Source organism: Mustela erminea, chromosome 3 (genome assembly GCF_009829155.1).
Source record: "Mustela erminea isolate mMusErm1 chromosome 3, mMusErm1.Pri, whole genome shotgun sequence".
NCBI classification, from domain to species: Eukaryota; Metazoa; Chordata; class Mammalia; order Carnivora; family Mustelidae; genus Mustela; species Mustela erminea.
In genome coordinates this window covers 68,228,895-68,244,022 of record NC_045616.1, presented here as the reverse complement: position 1 = coordinate 68,244,022, position 15,128 = coordinate 68,228,895, and positions in this window count along the sequence as shown.

Below are 15,128 nucleotides of genomic sequence, written 5' to 3'. Positions count from 1 at the left end.
AGCTTCAGTTTAGCTAATAGTCTCACCCATTGACATTAATGCAAGATTATTTTGAAGGACAATGAGTCAACACTGCAAATATATACAGGCATATATTGTATTTTTTTTAAAGATTTTATTTATTTATTTGACAGAGATCACAAGTAGGCAGAGAGGCAGACAGAGAGAGAGAGGGAAGCAGGCTCCCCGCTGAGCAGAGAGCCCGATGTGGGGCTTGAATCCCAGGACCCTGGGACTATGACCTGAGCTGAAGGCGGAGGCTTCCTGAAGGTGCAGGCACCCCGCATATACTGTATTTAAAAACATACTTTTGTGACAACCATTGTATGGCTGGTCAAATCATGATTTTTAAAGTGTTTTTTAATCTCATAATATTGTATGAATATTTTCATTTAAAGACATTAAATGTTACAGACAGGAGAATTTCACTTCCAGAAATTACAAAGTAACATGTATCAGACCAATCTTATACTTAAGCCTGATCTTTCTTAGCAATTTTCAAGTATACAATAAAGGCTATTTAAGCCTGATATTTCTTAGCAAATTTCAAGTATACAATAAAGGCTATTTATTAAAGTTGACTACTTGTTAGGCTGTAATGCAAATCTCAACAAATCTGAAAGGACTAAAAAGACTACAGATGACATTCTCTGGCCTTAAGAGGAATTAAGCTAGAAAACAATGACAAAAATATCACTAATAAAGTCTCTAACATTTGAAAATTAAACAATAAACTTCTAACTATTTCATTGATCTTAATAAGAAATCACCATGGAAATTAGAAAATGTTTTGAACTAAATGATAGTGGGAACATACCTCATATCAATACTCTTGGGTCAAGTTATAGTGTGTTTTGGCTAGTTTTTGCTGTGTAACAAATCATTCCAAAATTTAGTGACTTAAAGACAAATATTTTATTTATGTCAAGATTCAGTGGGTTGGCTCAGTGGTTCTTCTGTTCTGGCTCAACTGACATTGTTGGGCTGCCTTATATCTATGATCAGACAGAGGCTGGGAAAGATGGAAGATCTAGAATGACCTTGCTCACATTATTTGGCCATTGGTAGGCTTTCAGCCAGGATGCCTCAGTTCTTTTCCATGGGGCCTCCAGCAAACTAGCCTGCTCTCATTCTCATGGTATTCTCAAGTTTCCAAGCACAACAAGAAAGACAAACTCAAATGTTAAAAGCTTTCCAAGTCTCTGTTTGTTTTATATTTGCTAACATCTCTTGACTAAAGCAAGTCACATGGCCAAACCTAGACTCAAGGGTGGAGATACATCTTGATGGAAAAAACTGCTAAATTATATTACAATAGGTCATGCTGACAGCAATAGGAAAAAAAAATTGTGGTAGTTTTTTCAATCTATCACATAGTTTAGGTAGTGCTCAGAAAAAGGCAAATTCTATCTTTAAATACATTAGCAAAGACAAAAATTTGGGTTTTTAACTCAAGAAGCTAGACAAACACCAGCAAATTAAACCCAAAGAAAATAGAAAGCAGGCAATTATAAAAAGTAAAAATCAATAATACAGAAAACAAACATGCAACAGGGAAATTCAACAAAGCCAAAGTTTGTTCTTTAAAAATATTGATAAAATTGATCGACTCTGTTTAGCAAGAAAAATGAGAGGAAACACATCAATAAAAAGAGTAAAATAGGGAACATCAGTACAGATTGTGCAGATGTTACAAAGATGAAAATATCTGTGAAGAAGTGTTTGCCAATACATTTGAAAACTTGGATAAGTGGAAATATTCATTGAAAAATACAACATTAAAATGGACACCACAAGAAATAGAAAGTCCTATATTTATTAAAGAAACTATGTTTATATTCAAAGACTTTTCCATAAAGAAAAGTCTAGATTCACATGGCTTCCACAGTGTATTCTTCCATATATCTAAGGAATAGTACCAATCACACATAAACATTTCCAAACAATAGCAAAATAACTGACGATTCCCACCTAGTTTTATGAGACCAGCAAATCCTCATTCCCAAAATTCAGGAGAATACTACAGGGAAAAACTAATGTGCTCTTGTAAGTTTGAAAAAATTAGAAAATTAATCAATAAAATTAGCCACATTAATGGACTAAAGGAGAAAAATCATGTGATTATATAGTTAGCTACAAAACAGAATTTGATAAAATTTAATATCCAATCATGATAAAAAAATTTTCTTGGCAAACCAAGAATAGAGGGACTTCTTAACTTTAAAGTATGTATTTTTAAAAACTACATAAAACTTCATATATAATAGTACAATTACTTTTTAAAAAGCCTTCCTGAGATCAGGAATGAGGCAAAGATGACCATTTTTACTAGGTACATTTAATGCTGTACTTGAGGTTTCAGCCAGTGCAATAATTTAAGGGGGAAAAAAAAGATGTAAAAATTGGAAAGGACAAGATAAAACTGTCATTTTTCACAATGACATAATTGTGTGTATAGAAAATTCAAAGGATAAAATATTAGAATAAATAAGTAAATCTCACAAGTTCCCTGGATACAAGATCAACATTAAGAAAACTCAAATATATTTCTGTATCTTAGGAAGATACAACTGGGAAATGAAAATTTAAAATTGTACAAGTGAAAATAGAATTAAAAACTTCAAATATCTAGGAAAAAATCAAATTTTTAAAATGTGTAAGACAATAGCAGAGAAAACTACAAAACATTACTGAAAGAAATAAAAGAATATCTAAGCAAATGGAAAGATATGGCAGTTCAGGATTAGACCACTGCATATACTAAAACTGTTGATTTCCCCTGAATTAATCTTTACTGTCAATAAAATCCCAATCAAAATCCCAGAAGACCATCTTGTAGAAACTGACACATAAATTCTAAAAATTTAGAATGGAAACACAAAGGTCCAAGAAGAGCAAAAGACAAACTTAAAAATATCAAGTTAGAGGATTTAAGCTAGTAAATATCAAGGTATTACAAAGCTAGTTATCTAAAAACCAAACAAGCAAAATATAAAAACCCGTGTGGTATTGACACAAGGATAGAAAAATGTACGATGGAACAGAGTCAAAAAATCCACTTATACACACTCGACAATCATTTTCACAATAAAGGTACACAGTACCGCGGTAAGGGGAAGGAGGGCTTTTTTCAATAAGTGATACTTGGTTAATTATGCAATTCCACACAGAAAAAAAAATCCACACAGCAAGTGATGAGCCTTGATCTCTACTGTTCACAAAATTCCACCCTAGATGGATTTTAGATCTAAATGTGAAAAGTAATAAAGCTTTTAGAAGGTAACCTGAGAAAAATCTTCATGACCTTGCCAGTAGAAAACGGAAACACCTCCTTTACTATCTGGCTTGGATGTGTCGGATATTTCTGATCTGCTCTGTATAGTCTTCTGCATTTTTCTTGCTCACTCTGTGCTCTTTTCTTAACTTGTTATTTATTTGATGTTCCCTTATTTCTCTATCTTATTTCTCACATAGTTTAGCACTCACATTGGAGAGTGTTCTCAGTTTTTCTCACGTGTGTTGGTTTTGCCAATTTTCTCACGACAGAGCTCATCATTTTTTACTCTTATTCTCAGGAGTGCCCAATGAGTGCCAAAAACATAATAGGCCCTCATGAAACAACTGAGAACTTCAGGGGGTCCCAAATCTCTCTGAACCCCTGCTTTGCTCTCTGCCCTTCCAATGACACCGGGTGAATCCCTCTCTTCATCTCAATGCTCAGAAATCTGACCTTAGTGTCACCTAAAAGCAAAGCACTATACCGGGCATCATAGGTCCTTATTGTGTACCTCTCATCTTATGTTCTAAAAGAGTTGATGATCTCATAGTTGAGAGAGGTGACAACATAATTATTTTATATTTCAGGCAAGTATGGGTTAAGCGTCATGGCTCCGGCCATGCTCTAAGTTTAGAGATGAATGGTTCTTTTGGCCAAGGCTCACTAGGAAGGGCATTTTGATTAAGCGACATCTGAGATAGGTCTTGAAGATTATAATAGGGCCTTCCAGGCAGAGCGAAAACCTAATGAGCATTTTTTGAACTGAGGCACTAGGTTTACTGCATAACTGTCTGAACAGATTTCTCCCAGATTGACTCTCCATAACCAGGGAAGAGAGCTCGCTGTTCCTGGAAGAACAGAATAGATGGAGTGGTTGCTTCTGCGCGGATGCTACAGCTTTTAAATCTGAGCTGTCAAAGGATTATGTTAGCAGGATCTCCTATCTTCTGTACACATAAGATGTCTTTTTTCTGCTTGTCCCTTCCAGCTCAGGGGAAGAAGCTCTACTGCAACACACCAGTTTGGGGGCCATTCATGAAATCTTCTACTGCCTTCGTGAAACGAAATAAAGAAGCTGTATCATGTTTTTAAAGGAGTTGAAAGAGGAGGTTAGAACAACAGGAAGTCCAGATGAGATTTAAGATTTCTGTCAGAGATTAGTGGAAATTTAAGAACAGAAGAGAGGGCCCTGATGCCTTAGTGTTCATGAAATGGAGTTCCTGAGATATAGACTCAAATGCCCCCGGGGAGCTCGGAGGTGAAAGAAGCAGGTGGGTGGGTAGGTCCATAAAAATAGCAACAGCACTGAAGGGATGAGAAATGGCAACCAGCACCTGGGTTGTAGTAAGGCGAATTCTCAGACCCTCCCCCCACCTACCGAATCAAACACTTGCGTGTGGCCCAGCCATCTCTAGATGGTTCTGATGGGTAGGAACGTCTGAGCAGTCCTGCCATAAGAAAGAGTTACAGGGTAAGCTCCCACTCCAAGTGCAGGACAGACTTTTCCCAGCTGTATTTGATTTTGCTTTGTAGGACATGGAACCTCTGTTTCCAGACCTTCCAGTTTGGTAAAGAGGAGTCCTACCTCTGAATTTTTAATGGGATGTCTCCTGATTTTTTAAGTATTGGCTATGAGTAAACAAGCAAACAAAAACTCTGCGGTGACCAAACATAACCATGGGCGACATTCTCCCATGAGCTACTAGTCTGCAATCTCTAGCACAGTGACTGAAAGCATAAGCTTTAGATTTGGACAGTTGTACTTTCAAACTCTCACCCTTATTTCCGGTTTCGTAGGTCCTTGTGAAGGTGCAGTGAGGTAATATGTACAAAGCACTTATTCAAACGCTTGGCACATAACAAGTACTAAATGAATGACACTTTTGTATTCTGTTTAAGCACGGGAGAGGCTGGGGTTGCTGGGTAAAGGAAGGCACTGAACGGGGCAAGCAGGGAACTTGTCGGCTTCCCTAGGCTGAGTATCCAGAGGATGTGGCAGTCTTGTCCAGGGACCACGCTGTACTAATGGTAGGAAGGGCATAGATGGTTTGATGGGTTTGCCCTAGTAATAGAGGATTCCCACAATTCCCTATGTCATTCTGGACCACTTGCTCACCTATGACCAGAACCTAGCCTGGGCTTGGAGTAGAAAATCTGGCAAGTCTTGAATTCCTGGGAGCCTACATAAGCAGGCTATGTTGAAAGCAAAATGTAGAACAACCCAGTAACCTGTGGCAGAAGCTCAGAACCACTCTTGGACCAGTACCTCTGAGGGTGTGGGGAAATGGGAAGTGGAAAAAAGATAAAAAATGGTGTGACCTGGAGGCTAGGTTGGCACCCAGGGCTGATGCTAGGTGGGGCAGATACCAGGTCTGTGGGCAGCCACGATTAACTCCAGGCTCCGTATCTGGAGGGACTGAGGCAGCTGATATACTTCCTGTCTTAATCTAGACCAGCTCAGCTCCCAGGCATGAATGAGCCTGTAGGTGGACGGCATTTGAGACTCTTGTGAGTGCCTGGGAAGCTTGACAGATGGCGTGGGCAATGAAATATCATTTCTTTAGGAAGTGAGAATCCATAGTACCAATGAAACGAGTCAACTTGGGGTCAAGGTGTAGGAAGCACTGAATTAAGACACAAGGGACAAAGAAGACTATCATACTCATCTTGGCCAGAGATGACAGAATCTCAGCACTTGGACCACAATTCCCCTCAACTATACTCAGTACAGAGATCTTTAATTGATTAAAATACTATATTCCCTTCTGTTGATGCAGACAAAGCATCAACATCTTCTCAGAACCCTGCTCCATCTGGACGGTGACTCCAATGGATGGAAACTGGCATATATAGTCCTTGGCTCAGGTGCCAATTGCTTCAGTGTGATGACAATGAGGGTGAAGTAGGAGAGGTGGTGGTTATCCAGAAAATGTTGTAAAACATAATCAATAGGAGTCAGTGCCTGCAGTTTTGATTGCGGGGAGGGGCCAGGCATGAAGAAAGTCAGGCCAAAGAGCCCAGGGAAGGTTTCAAGCCTTAAGAGTGGGAGAATGTTTGGTACCATGAAGAAAAGTACCTTCTCTCAAAACAATTATATATTAATTAATTAATATGATTAAATATATTAGCAACCACCCTTCAAGGAATTCAGAAAAATGAGCAGGTGCAGAAAAGATGACGAATCACCTATGGAGATCTGGGCAGAACATGGCGGTGGAGGTGTCCATCATATTAACATGTCGGGCTCTTCTCAAACACACAGGGCCCTTTAACTTGGTATCTTGGTGTGTGATGCTTTGGAAAGATGCAGACAATGTGTTGGCTACTCTGTCCCTGAGAAGTTCAGGAGGTAATGAGGTGTAGGAACACCCACACATGACTACTAAGGACATGTATAACCCAAAGAAGTTAAACAGAAACCACACACGCATATTTAGGGAGGAGGTGGATGATGGAATAATGAAGTAAGTCAGGAACCTGAAGGTGGAGCCCGAAGAGGTTCTGGGCAGGATCATAATGCTGAGGCCAGAATAGGATCCGAATTAAACTGTCTACATGGTCAGGTGTCCAAAAAGGATATCCTCGTGACCTGTATTCCGAGAATATGGAACAATCACCAATGTCATCACTATACAACATTTATTTATTAAGCATCTCCAGGACTCTAGGCATTGTGCTAGTAGTAGTCAAAAATCCTTCACTGGTATGAAACCCACAAGCTCCCTGGTGAGAGAGCACAGGAAGTGCTCAGATACCCGGATGCACACACACACAAAGCCACCTGCAGTAGGGTCGAGTGCACGTGAGTGGGGGAGCAGGGAAGGGGCCCTTGAGAGGAGGAATTTGGAGCTGCAATGAAAACAAACTAGAAAGATCTATTCACTTATACATTATTGTCCCTTCCCATGTTAAGTTTCCCAGGCCTCTGAGGTATCACCCAGCAGAAGCAGAGAAGCGTGTAGGTGTGGAGAACGACTCAGGGTGGGCTCCTGAAAGCAGTTCCTCAAGCTTAATCCTGGAAACAGGCCAGAGAGTTTTGGATCACCTTTTATTTATTTAGACATTCATTCATTTTTTTTTTTTTTTGAGGGAAGCATAACAGCATTTGTAGCTAAACTATTATAATTCTCACATGCTGGCTGGCTTCCAGACATAAGCTGACTGAATAGACTCACGACCTTTCAGGGCAGACACTGCAAGGAATCCCTATGTACTGATCTCCGCAAAAGTCCTCTGCCCCAGGAAAACGAAAGGGAAGTGCATCTCAGAGAGTTGTTAAGACTGCGGGTTTTTTGCTTGCGGATACTTATCACTGTTAAGTCTCTCATCTGTTTTAACCTAAATTTTGCCTCATTTTTAGTCATTTTTATTTTCAATTGCAGTAAAAAACACATAACATAAATTTAATGGTCTTGACAATTTTTAAAAAAAATTTTTTTTTAAAGATTATTTATTTATTTATTTGACAGAGAGAGATCACAAAGTAGGCAGAGAGGCAGGCAGAGAGAGAGAGAGGAGGAAGCAGGCTCCCTGCTGAGCAGAGAGCCCAATACGGGACTCGATCCCAGGACCCCGAGATCTTGACCTGAGCCGAAGGCAGTGGCTTAACCCACTGAGCCACCCAGGCGCCCCAACTATTTTGTTTTTTTAGAGAGAGACAGAGAGAGCATGCACACACAGTGGGGGAGAGGCAGAGGGAGAGAGGGAATCTTAAGCCAGCTCCATGCTCAGCACGGAGCCTGAGGTGGGGCTCCGTCTCACCACGCTGAGATCATGACCTGAGCTGAATTCAAGAGTTGGTTGCTTAACCAACCGAGCCACTCCTGACAAAGCTAAGGACTTCCCCTCTGGCGATCCTTTGTGGACAAGGAGCCTGCTATCTTCACACTGACAGAGAAAAGAGAAGAAACCATCGATGGTGGGGGAGCAATCCTGCCAAGTAACTGAATCAATGTGTGAGGCCCAAGCATAGGAGGAGTTTACCCACCAGGCACCATCTCCTCTGCCAAACTGCCAGTTGACCTCTGCTTCTGCCAGAGAATAGTCCATCCATGTGTCTAGGAACCCTGTACCATTTGAAAGCCTACTCAAGCTGATGTGATATCCTTAGCATCTGATGACACCCAGACACCTGATTTTTCAGTAGTATACAATTAAATTCCCTTTTTTCCCTGACTCTCCAAGTGTTGATCCCTACCTATCTCGGCCCCTACTGCCATAGTCTTTGTGATACTATCAGTGTCCTTAAAGGGAGGTTCATCTAGAAGCCTGTGAATTCTCCCCTTAAAAGGAGAAGTGACTTTTGCCACCAGGATGAATTAGACCTACCTCTGGGATGAGGAGGTGAGAGAATTAGAACCTGGAGAAATATAAAATACTCATCCTTACACGGAAGAAGTTTACATCCTTCAAAATAATGAGAATTTCGTAATGACTAACATTCTTGAATGGGACAGAAGATGAAATCAAACATAAATGCTCAGACCTGACAACACCATTTGTGTATTAGAGGCTTTAGAGAACTAGTCAAGGCTTGGGACCCTTGAAAAAACTACACATTTGTCCACATAATAATTTGTCTGATAAAGGCAAAAAAGGAGGTGTTCTTCTTGTTGTGCTAAATCACCAGAGAATTTTGGACCTGCTCAAAGAAAGATATTCTTCTTCCTACTTTGGTTTACCTTCCAGAGAAGTCTGACCTAACAGTTCTCAAGAAATCTAGTTCTTTGCTTAGGGCCCCAGAGACTGGATAAGAAATCGGTCCTATCTGCACAATGTTTGAGAACCCACAGCAGCAAATATGAAAGAGACAAACTGTTCCATTTTCCCTGACCCCAAGGGCTATGTACACTATAACTTACAGTAACTTAAATTCCTTCCAGAACGTGGCCTTCTGCTCAGGAAAGGTGGAGACCCTAACATAGGTGTGAGGTAGGGATGCACTTCTACTAGTCCTGCTTCAGGGTTCATTCCCAAGGGCCTCTGACAGAGTGGGCATCTTCCTCAGTGAAATGTACTTTTCACCTTTAAAGACACATATTTTTCGTTTCAGCTGGCTCCTGAAATGCACTGAAGAAAGGGTCTTCTCTTGCAGTACTGGATGAAAAGCTGCTTGTGCTAGATATTTCAAGAGATCACACATCAGTCTCCAGTTGGGAGCTCTCCTAAGGGGATGTTGGTCTAATTTTCATGTGACATCTGTGGCTTTTTGGACTTCGGAACCTATGTCCAATGTTTCACACCTTTCTACTGGAATCAACTGTGGACTGTGTTATTTCGTCTTCCTGCTGCTCAGTTTTCTCGTCTGTATATGGAGAGGTAGACCAGAAGGTCATAAATATCCCTGCACTATTCAGGGAGTCCAGTTGAGTAGGAAGGGCTGTAGGAAACACCTGTCAGCAGAGAACTACAAAGGAGCTTCTGGCCTTCTTTGCTTTTATTCCCTCCTTGCATGTGTCTTTTAGAGAAGCAAGTGGCAGGAGTCCTAAATGAGAAAGCACACTAAAAAGTTTAACATGGTGCTGTCTAGGGTTCCTCCAGCATCAGTTCAATAGTTCCCAGGGCAAAGAGTCTCACTGTGGGGTAGCTTATTGTTCTTCCTCTTAGCAAAAGTCTTCTTGACATTACTCTTGACTTGTCTCCCTATACCTTTCACCCAGTAATTCAAATCCTTTCCATTAGGATTATATGGAACAAGTCTACTTGCTTAAATTTGCATTTTGGTGTGGTGTAAGTGTGTACATACATTAACACCTTCATACTGGATCCCTAGAAGTGTGTGTGGTCTATTGTGGGGTGGGTCTCAATGCATCGGTGTGTTTTATGATACCAGTAAGACCAGTGTTATGACTGAGGCTGATGTAATTTGGTGAACTATGATTTATGGAAACTCTTTCCAGGTTAAATGGGGGAATAAAGGAGGTAGTTAACAAAAGCAAATTGTCCACTCACACATTCCTCTTGTTAAACTGACTTATAACCAATACTGCATTTTTTGACAAAACTCAGTTTCCTCTGTAATAGAAAAGTTTCCTCTCAACTTTCTTTCCCTCTTTCTTTGTTTCTCTTCCTGTTCCCAGTTCAGGCTTTGGGCTGCTACCAACTGGCTGTGTGACCCAACATAAGTGTCCTAACCCCTCTGATCCTCACTTTTTCTACGTGTGGAGCTCCCCAAAGATGGCTACCTCCTAACCCCTGGAGACTGTGACCATGGGAGGTTATGCAGGAAAGAGAAATTAAGGTTGCTGATGGACCTAAGTTGCCAGCCAACTGACTCCGATATGGGGAGATTATCCAAGATTATCCATACGGGCCCACAGTACTCACAAAGGAAAAGGAAGGCGGAGAAGGTCAGAGTGATGTGATGTGATTTCAAAAAAAATCTCAGTAGTCTTTGCTGGCTTTGAAGATAGAGAAAGGGCACCATGTGCTAAGGAATGTGAGTGGCCTCTAGAAGCTGAAGAATTTGAGAAAATGATTCTTCCCTATAGCCTTCAAAAAGGACTACATCCCTTTTGACACACCTCGATTTTAGCTCGGTGAAACCTGCATACGACTTCTACAGAACCATGAGATAATAAATGTGAGTTGTTTTAAGCCACTACATCTGGCGTTCTTTGTTATAGCTGCAGTAGAAAACTAATGCACTGTCTATAAAATCCAGTTAATGACCGCATCCATCTTAAAATGACTGCCGAGACCATTCAAGTAACATATACTGTCTGACACTTACCAAGGACTCAGTATGCAGAAGCTGTTATTTTTAAGATTCCTCCTAACTTTCCCCAAAGCTAAGGGTGATGGTCCATTGGAGGCTCCCCTGCAAATCCAACTATGAATGGGCCTGCCAGCAGCAACTCTCCCAGAGCCAGCTGACAGCAGGAGAAATCACAATCCTTTCAAACCCATTTGGCCAGGGCTGACTGTCTGCCAACTTTCTAAAGGGATTTTCATTTTTAAATTAAAGTGATAGATCTACCTGTCTGCATCTTTATGACTGTGGGAGCGAGCTTCACGCCCAAGAGCCAACTTTGCTTTTCCTATGTATTCATTCCTGTTTTAATTTGTACATTTTAAAAAGAAACTGTGGATATCTCAGCTTCAAAGCAGCGCCCTGTCTCTAAGCTTTTAAAACCTGACTTGGGGAGAACAGCAGCTCATATCATAGACAAGTTCAATGAAGAGAGATGCTATTTCCGGCAGGATAGAGAATAGATCCAACACTTTCTGGGAAACCTCTCTTGGCCCTTTGCCTGACCACCACACTCTCTACAGTCACCACCACTACTTCCCCCCCACCTCATTTTGCAGTTACCCCAATTTTATTCCAAGAAATTACCCAATTCTAAGGGCTTTCAAAACCTTAATTCAATGTCTGGTTCCATTTGCCTTAGGTAGAAACAACAAAAGGGCAAGGTTCTTACAGGAGGGCTTTTCCCCCTTTGGTTATACAAAACAATGTTAATGTCACATTTCTGGTGGAGATTTTACATGCTAAGTCATAAAAGTTTATTTATGGCCTACATGGCTGTTGTAAAATACCTGCCTCTCTGACTGTTGGGGGATTATCCCGTAGGCCCAACCTTCATGCTGTGCTCACCTTTATTTGGACTCTTTTAATCCTAAATCCACCCCACCATTTGCATGTGTTGTCTTTGGCATAGAAAATTTAAAAAGAAAGGGAACCATTGTTGATTGCACATTCAAATAAACATCGTGTTCACATAGACTGGGGTGTGGTGGCAGGTGCGCATCAAGAAGTCTGGTTTGGTAATGGGGTAGGGGTAGCAAGGGGAGGGCTTCTGGCTGGTCTGTGTGGGGTTTTTCTTTTTTGTTTTTGGATGGGTCAAACGTTTCAATTCCTTCCGTGCTGCTGGTACATGTATGTGCAAGTTCGTGGAAGATCAACATTTCAGAGAATGGTAAGATTTTTACACGCATTTCTATTTTTTCCAGTAAGAAGGAGCAAAGAAAAAGTCTCTCGAGGTCATTTGGTTCCCCTCCCACTCCCACCAGCAGCCTACTTAGAGGGTTCTCAGAGTCCCAAGGGACTTCTCATCTCTTCCCAGTCGGGGGAAACTTTATTTGCTTACTGCACTTCATATCTGGGCCCCACAGAGACAGTGGGCCAGAGCCAACTGGGGTGAGCCAGGGAAATAGATAGCAAAAGTGAGGAAAGATTTTGGAAGTGAGCCATACCTGGAAGGAAAATGGGAATGGGATGTAATTGTATAGCAAAGAGAAGGGCTTTTGTGAAGAGAGCCTAATTAAAGAGTGAGGGATGAAAAGTGTTCAGTGTATATTGTCTGAACGACAGAGCACAGTCCCTGCCTCCTTCAGGGGACCTGGCTCTAAGGAAAGGACCTGAGTGGCAAGAGGTACATGGAGTTGAGACATGACAAATCTTCTGACCATAAAGAGAGGGAGGGATGGTTCCATTTATTTTTTTCCCAAAATAATCCATATATGTGTGTGTGTGTGTGTGTGTGTGTGTGTGTGTGTGTGTGTATTTTTCAGATGAGTGGTTTTCTTTCTGTTATAGTGTAATTCAAACTAGATATGGGGGAATGAATCTCTCATGAACTCCTCCAAACTTCTCAGCCAGAAGCCTAAATTCCAGAAGAAATTTAAACTTAACAAATACTTATGTGAAAACATTTTTTTTTTTTTTTAACTAAAGGAAAGCAAGGCATTTTAGCAACACAACAGGCTGGGATAGTTCATTATCTTCACTTTGAGAAGAGGGAAACTCAAACCTGAATAGCACTAGTATTCTCGTTTTCCTCCACATATATGCTGAATAAAACCATGCTTTTCTGTTTTTGTTGTTGTTGTGTTTGTGTGTGTGTGTGTTGATTTGTTTTTTGTTTTTTTTTTTGCTAGTTTTCCAACACTGACTCTGGATTTGATCTCTGGTAGTGCAGCAAAACCTAAAATACATTAAACAATTGCCAACCCCTGAGTTTTCTTTGGTTATAGTCATCTCAGTGTTGAATAACTTGCTTTTCCTAAGAATGAGTAATATTCAAGGCAATCTTACAGATCACTATTTCTTCTTTACCAAGGCAAACCACACTGCCTGCATGACAAAATCATTGGTGTTCATTTCTATTACATTACTAACTCTGGGGGGATGGAGGACAGAAAGGTGTGTTCTGAAATTGTGCAAAGGCTGCGAAAAATTGCAAAAACTGGGGTGCTCAGAAGAATGCTGTACTTATTGTGAGATAATTTGAAGTGTTTGCTTTAAAAAGTGGCCACACCTCACAATCAAAATTGCAAAATCAAATCCACATTGACTTATTAAGTTCCTATCATGTGTCTTCAAAAGGAAACCAATATATCTGCTGCTATCAGAGAGCTCACTCCTGTGGAACAACTGGAGGCCAACTCAGGACAGGATTCAATCCCTTTTCTTTCCCCACACTCTAACTACAATGTTACAACATGATATAGATTTGTCTCCCTGCCATGAAATTGGAACGCAGTGGACCTTTGCTTCCAAAATAAATAAGAGTTAGGTTTCCCAGCATTTCCCGTCTTTTCCAGGTTCATTCCAGGAGCTGGGTTTTAAACAAGATTAAACATGCACACAGCTGAAATCCAACTGGGTACTCTGGAAATGCTGAAAGAGTGGACTTAAATCTTAACTCCTCAAGACAGTCTAGATTCTTCCCACAGCAAATGTTACTCACAGCTGCTGCTCTTTTGGTAAACAGAAGAGAAAAGAAGAAATAAGTTATCACCTGCTTATTAAAATTATCCCAAATTGTGTAGCCAATAGGTAGTATGGTCACCACGCAGCATGATTTATTCTTTCTTTCATTTCCTTCCTTCCTTCCTTTTTCTTTTTCTTTCCTCCTTCCTTCCTCCTCCTCCTCCTCCACCCCCTCTTCTCTTTCTCCTCCCTTCCTCCCTCCCTCCCCTCCCCCTCCTCCTCCTCCTTCTTCTAGTTGTACTTGACTAGAAAGGCTGCCTACGAATGTCTCTAAGTTCTAAATGAAGAGGAAAACAACTTACTTATTAAACACTTGGTTTTGTTCTACCCTGGACATCTCTATAGCAGAGTAAGACTGGAATCAGAGTCTGTTTCTCCAACCTAAATTCACCATCCGTTACGTTCCCTTATATTATTGGCAACTGTGATGCAGAACACTTACTGTGCTTTGCAAGACCTTTGTCATCTTTAGGGATGAAACTGGTTTAAGAAATGAGAGAACGAGGCAATGTGCATTTGGACAATTATCATTACCCTCAAAGGTCACCTTGTCTAGGCTCATGAAAGCAGGCAATGCTCTGATCTCAACTCAAAATACACACATTGGGAGGGAGACACCTCAGAGATTGGCTGACTCTAGCCTTTTAATTCCCTATGAATGAGGAAGCTGTGTACCAGAGGGGGCATTGTAACTTTCCAGCATTTTCCTGGAGGAGTTTACTTTTCTTTCCCTCCACATGACTTAAATAGCTCAAGAAGTCCTGCAAACAGACATTTCCAAGTAGGAATTTCACAAATATCATGTGCTATCAGCACTTGGCACAGAGCCAGAGAGAGGATGGTTTGGGTGGTCAATGTTGAACTCAGTTAAGAGGTCAGAATAAAGGGAATCTTGGTATAAACTGTTGTAGGAAGTTGACCAGGCCACAAAATCATAATTCACTATTCCCTCATTGCCTATTTATAAAGGTCCCACCAAGAATGGCTCCTGATGGGGCTCCTGGGTGGCTCGGTTGGTTAAGCATCCAACTCTTGATCTTGGCTCAGGTCTCGATCTGAGGGTTGTGAGTTCAAGTCCAGTACTGGGCCCCATGCAGGACATGAAACCTACTTTAAAAAACAAAAAAAAGAATG